The sequence below is a fragment of the Suricata suricatta genome, chromosome 10 (genome assembly GCF_006229205.1).
Source record: "Suricata suricatta isolate VVHF042 chromosome 10, meerkat_22Aug2017_6uvM2_HiC, whole genome shotgun sequence".
In the NCBI taxonomy this organism is placed as follows: Eukaryota; Metazoa; Chordata; class Mammalia; order Carnivora; family Herpestidae; genus Suricata; species Suricata suricatta.
In genome coordinates, this window is record NC_043709.1 from 69,215,091 (window position 1) to 69,221,984 (window position 6,894).

The following is a 6,894-nucleotide window of genomic DNA, read 5'->3' on the forward strand; positions in this document are numbered from 1 at the left end:
GCTGTGAAATTAGGTGATTAACTAGTTGGTACCTAACCTTCTAATTTCTGTATAAGTCTAATTACATGAAACAGAAGTTGGGGTTTTGATTTTTTACTTTGCTTTTTTGTTTGGAGTGTCATTGTAACTACTGTATTGTAAATGATGGAAAATAATTGCATATGTTAAAAAATATGAAACTTTATAAAGTAAAAAAATAAAATAAAATAAAATTTCAAAAAAAAAAAAAAGACATAGCCTAGGGTCACTCAGCAAGAGGTGGTTAGAGAGCCTAAATGAAACTTTTGTATATGAGCTAATAGATCTTTGTGATAAAATTTTGTACCAAGCAAAAAAAAAAATTATCAATTACCTTGATAATCAGCTGATAATCTGATAATAACTGTACCCCACTTGCAGTTTGGGACACATATTTTAGTATAAGACTAATGAAAGAAAAAAAGAGAAAAGAAAATATATCATGTCTAAAGTATCACAATGGATACAAAGAAATAGCTTTTCCTGTCTTTTTGGTACTAACTTTATAGAAGTATATTATTTCCCCAATACTACCTTTTTTATTAATATAAAGGAATTGTTACAAATTTCTCATGTGAAGCCTTAAGACTATTTTCTAACAGAGAATTTCATAGCCTAAGCTTTGCATTCAAAGAACACTGTAGTTGTTGCATGCTAGACTATCTCCATCGATAATTCTAAGAAAGAGGACTAGACATGTTTCAAGGTCTTTGGCGTTCCTACCTTAAATTGGAGTCTAAAGGCATATTGGTTAGAATCCATACTTTTATGCATAGTAATGGTCACTCTGGCTAGTAAGGCAGACAATAGGTCACAGGACAAAGAGATGCTGATTAGCTCGATTTTAAAATTTCTATAGCCCTTCTAAAGAGCAGCCTTTGAATTTTGTATGGAATTTGTTTTCCAAGGATTTTTAGAATTTCAGAGGTGGCAATAATCTCAGATTTCACCAAACATTTTAGAGGGACTGCTCACGTAATGCCAGTTGTCATTCTACTGTTGGATGACTAATAAAATACAAAATAACTAAATGCTTTTCTGAATTTAATCAGCCTTATCTTTAAGTGTATTTATTTATTTTGAGAGAGAGCGAGAGAGCGCATGTGTGAGTGGGGAAGGTGCAAGCTCCATGCTCAGGTCTGGAGTGCAATCCCACGACTGTGAGATCATGACTGTGAGATCATGACCTGCGCTGAAATCAAGCATCAGACGTTTAACCAACTGAGTCACACAGGCATCCCTGAATTTAAAAAGCCTTTTAAATGAACTTTTATTTTACTAACAGCAATAGTATCTGCACACATTTGAAGACATTAGTATTAACACGTGTTTGTGTGACAGCAGTATTTACTCAGTTATACATTTGATTTATCTGATCCTTTAGCAACTTCATGGTACTGAAGGGGTTTCTGACCCCTAGGTTAGAAACTGATTTGGTCCAACTTCCTTATTTTACAAGTCAGGGTACGAGTGGTTAGGAACAGGTCATTTACATGAATTGCTCCAGGTTACGTACACAGGGATGTATGGGTACCGGAGAGCCTAGATCTTCTGATCTTTACACCAATTAATACAATCCCAGAATAATAACCAAAAGCATTAGATCTATTAACACAAAATTTAATGATAACCCTCATGCTGAGTGGTGTGATGTGTCTGTCTATGCCATGCTCCAGAAGGTACGCTCAGACTTTGAACTTTCTGGCATTTTAGCATATCATATTAGACCTTATGTTGCTGCTGAAAGTGAAAGATCATTTTCCTGATCGTCGTTATTTGAAGCAAACAATATGGAGAGTTTAAACTCTACGTGTGCTAGATTCTCTTTCCTTACCTACATACCCGAGCACTTGGTAGCATGGTTCAGTTTCTTTCACATTAGTTTTGCTCTGAGAGTTGGAAGGATGGAAAAAGAAAAATAAAGGCCAGGAAAGTGTGGCACGCAGGGAGAGGAACTAAGGAAGGGTCAGAAGGGTAGACGTTTGCAATATTGAACCTGTGTGTGACGGCTCTGTTCCACCGGTCCAGCTGGAAGAGTGTATTTGAAGTGGCATAATAATTGGGCTCAAAAATTTACCCTCAGTGTGCCCTTCAAAGAAGAAGTTTGGGTTGAACCTTGGGGCAATTCATTTCAATGCTTTTTAGACTTCTATAGGATACAGATGCAGTTGAGAAATCTCAGGGGAACTAGTTTGAGAGCTAATGCCACATCTTTTCTGATTAATCAGAGTGTTGGTGAAAGCAACCTCCTTTAAATTTCACATCAGTTTCTTATTCTTTATGATTAAGTTATTACTTTCAGAACTACAGAACTTGGCCTTTTTTCTGAACTTACATATTCCTTAAACCTATTATTATAAGATACAGTATCTGTAGACAGAAAATTTAAGTTATCATACATATTCTAAATTTGGCATGTTGCTGGTCTCAAATAATGAAAACCAAGAAAAAGACAATTACACTGCAGAATTAAAATGTAGATAGTTGTCACCTTTTTCATTAAATATATCAATTTTTTTCCTTGATTTTTTAAACGTTTTATTTATTTTTGAGACAGAGAGAGACAGAGCACGAGAGGGGGAGGGGCAGAGAGACGGGGAGACACCGAATCTGAAGCAGGCTCCAGGCTCTGAGCTGTCAGCACAGAGCCCAAACGTGGGGCTCGAACCCACAAATGTGAGATCATGACCTGAGCCAAAGTCGGAGGCCCAACTGCACCACCCAGGTGCCCCTTTTCCCTTGATTTTTGAATGAGTCTCACAACTAATGTAAGTTTGATTTCAGTGAAATAAAAGTTTGGATGCTATTCTTTTAGAACAAAGTTAACATATAGTCTTATATACAACAGACATGGTGTATTGTTAATCAAAAGGACCTTAGGTATTTTTAAGAGAGATGGATTTAAACAGCCATTTGCCAACACTTAAGATAAGGCCTTTAGAAGTATATGAGAGAGTGTAATGTTATGTTCTGGCACGAAGCCAGAATGTTTTCTTTTCTTACCAACATTTTATTTTCCTGAACTCTAAAAAAAGTGACAGGTTATTTTGTCTGTAATGGTGGTTATTTTCAACTTCAAAAACCTTTCTGTGATCTTAAAACCTTATAATTTGTTCACAGTTACAAGTTAATACAGGCACTAAGCTGCATCTGTATGTAATTTTAGCAGAGAGATATAGTGGGAACTTTTAGTCCTTCCAAACTTATTTTATTAGACATGCATTGTCGAGAACAAGTTTGCTGCAAGTGTGGTACCTACCAAGTTAGCTTAACTCCAGTCTGTTGTTGAAAGTGGGGGGACATTTATGCGTCTTTTGGGGGCTTAGTGGCACCCCACACCAGTCTTGTTTTCTGTTATAAGGAAAACTGGCAAGGAAGGGAGGAAGGAGAGCCTTGTCAGGCTCTGCAGTGGTGCTTTCTCATGTTATCTCATTTGAGTTTGAAAAAAACTTCACCGTCAGATTTCTACAAGGGTGATACTCCAATAGTTATTCCTTGGCTGGATGTTGCCATATATTTCCCTTCAGCTTTTCTTTTTTCTCCTTTCTCTCTCTTTCAGCAATTTCCCAGCAGCACGATTGGAGCTTTCTAGAGATGTGGCATTTAATACAAACCAGTCTGAGGAGAGAAAAAATAAATACGTGGGCAGGGCTTCTCCTCAGAACACTTCACATCACACAGAGACTATCACTGCCTTCATGTAAGAAATCCTATGGATACATACTTTTGAAGTGAGTGGTAGAAAAATTAAAACAAAAAAAAAGGCCGGTCTTTGACAAAAGGAGTTAGTTAAATTTTTTGTTGATCTCTCAATGATTAAAAACATTTACGGAGTTAGGAGGCATCAAAGTTTGTAATGAAGTTAAAGTTGGAGAGGGGGACCTGGGTAACTCAGCCGGTTAAGCACCTGACTGACTCTTGACCTCCGCTCACGTCATCATCTCAGGTTTCTGAGTTTGGGCCCTTGCGTGGTAGTGCAGAGCCTGCCTCAGATTCTCTCTGGCCCTCCCCCCTCTCTCAAACTAAATAAACTTTTAAAAAAAAGTTGGGGAGAGTCTATCATTTATGTGATTTAGCATAACTGTGGGCAAAGTCAATGTAAAGATTAAGTTGGAGAGAAAGGATGGGAATCTTATGCATTTCCAACACTATCTACCTTACTGTATCTAGTCTTTATATTAGTAATTGTGCCTAGCTGCAGAAAAAAATAATAAAAGCAAGTCTCACCTGGTATGTTATTACACAAATGGATTAGGTACAACTTTAGACAGAGTGTCTTCTGTGTAGAAATCTACAGGTGTGTCTATCACTGAAAAACAAAGCCAAGGGCTCTGCTTGTTATTTCCCATACGAGGTTCTTGCTGACTGGCACTAGGGACAGAGACTGGAGTGCTTTGTGGTGGCAGCAGAAGGCTGGCAGTGAAAAATATAACAATGCCTCTGTTATCTGTTTCCAATTCTTGCAGCATAGAGCTGGAATCCAGAAAATTTGCCGCCTTGAATAATTCAACTTTCAAATCTGTTGGTGTTTCATGACAATTTTGATTTGCTTTTCTTTAACATTCTATACTTAGTTTTCAACTAGGGGTTTTTTCCCTAGTTTAAAGCAGGTTTTTTTCCCCTGCTTTAAATTCTTTGATTTTAAGAATCAGTGTGGTGATCTCCTTTAGAAATATTAAACAAGACCATCTAGTTAGAAACAGGATACACAAAGAAGAATAGATGAGAAAAATCAAGAACAACTTATAACATAGGGAGAAGTCAGCCTGAATTTTACAAAGGTTTGGGATTTGATAATGACTCTCTTACCCCATTCTATGTTCTAGGGGGAGTTTTAGAGCTCACTTCTTGCCCAGAACCTCCTTTGTGGATAACAAGCTTGGCATGCTTTAAATATTTATGGGGGACTCTGGAGTGTTGCAAAAAACAAGACAGCTCCTAGCACAGGGACGGTGAAGCTCGAGTCTTCATTCAGGTCACACGTGGTGACAGCGCTGAAATAAACAGTCTAAAAAAGGCAAGCCTGGTGAGGCTGGGTGAGCTAGAGGATGATAAACATTCTCGTGTGTCTTCCCAATTCATATTCTATTAGGTGTGTTTGTGTTTTCTTCCAATTTATGAAAATAGTTTTTGTTGAAACAACACAAACATGTCAGTGAAGGAAATTTAAATTGAAAAATGTAATTACTACTTTCCTTATAAAACACTTATTTTTTTTCTCTGCTTCTCTCTTTCTCTCACACTCGCTCTTTTTCACACATACATACCCACAGGCATGCATACGTGTGTACACACACCCCTCAGCTTATCTTTGCTCGCCTTCATCCTCTCCTTCAAACTGGCATTCTCCATATGACAGTGAACATGGCTGGTAGCAACAGCTATAAGGTTGTAAACATGACAGTTTCATGACTCTGAGAAAACACAGGCTGTCTCTCTCCCTGCTTCTGTATATAATACTTCTATGGAATAATGCTCATTAACCAGGTTCAAGTCTTGTGCCAATCCTTTACACAATCCCTGTTGCTAAAATAATGGGATCCTTTGAATGGCAAGCCTGGTTCATGTGCCTGTAACGGACAGCCTCGCTGATGTCAAAAAGTTAAAGCAGGGGGGCCAGTTTCACCAAAGAAGACATTGCATTTACTAGAGGAAAGGAGAAGAGGTGTGTTTAGCTGAGGAAGACATTGATGTCTATTATGTGAAAATATTTGAAAAGATTTGGAATATAGTGAGAATTGCCAGTCATGCTGCTTTCCAAGAAAAGGTAATGAGATATGCTGTAGATGACAGTGTGTTTATTATTTATTCAATAGACATTTGTTAAGTGTCTATAACCCTTGACATGCAATTCTTCCTGGGCTGGGGTATAGGAGTGGTAAGTAACCAAACCTAAAATCTGAACCCCTTTCCTTGGTGGAGTGACTTACATGTGCTTTTTGTGACTTTTACAGTGTTCTCCTGCAGCAGCAAGAGGTTGTTTCTCTAGTTCCTAATACATTCTGTGATTCAGCCACGGCCACTGCTCGGGCCGACACTTCATAACATCACAGTCACTGCAGCCCTGGTGATTTCACTCCCTCTGTGCTTGAGCACATGCCGACTCCACACACTTCATTGTTTGGCCTCTCACCTCACTTCTGAACTGCAGGTGGACCCCAAACAGTCTTTTCCTGCTGCATCTTCTTCTTCCATCAGACAACTTTCTTAGGCAGGATTGAGGTAGATAACTCTCTCAGACTGGAATCTGGCTTGGAAGAAGCAGAGAGAGGGAGACAGAGGATCCAAAGTTGGCTCTGCACTGAGAGCAGTGAAACCTATATGGGGGTCAAACTCACAAACTTCGAGATTATGACTTGAGCTGAAGTCAGATGCTCACCTGAGCCACCCAGGTGCCATGATGCAGCACTTTTTAACCATTGACTTAGGATTTGGGGACTCAGCTGGAAAAAACAAACAAACTGGAGAAGTCTTATTTAACATTCTTTTATATTTGTAAATGTGAATATACATGAAAAGATTCTCAGTAGGAGTGTGGGCTGTGGAGCCAGAGAGCCAAGATCCCAATACAGAGTCTGCTGTTTCCTACTATATCACAGGAACTTTTTATATTTCACTTAGCAAATTGGGCAATAAGTTAAAAACTATGTGGAAATAAAATAGCTAAAATGATTTACTTGTATGGCTCATAATTTGACTCTGAAATGTATACTTTTCCAACCATTTTTTTGTACTTTTAAATAAAATTAGGAAAAGGTAAACAATTGAAAATGGTACAGAATAATACTTTATAAAGTGTTTTTCCTACTTTAGTTTTCTGTACGAAGTACACACTTTGACATGATATATATTTTTTAATTTAATTTAATTTTTTTT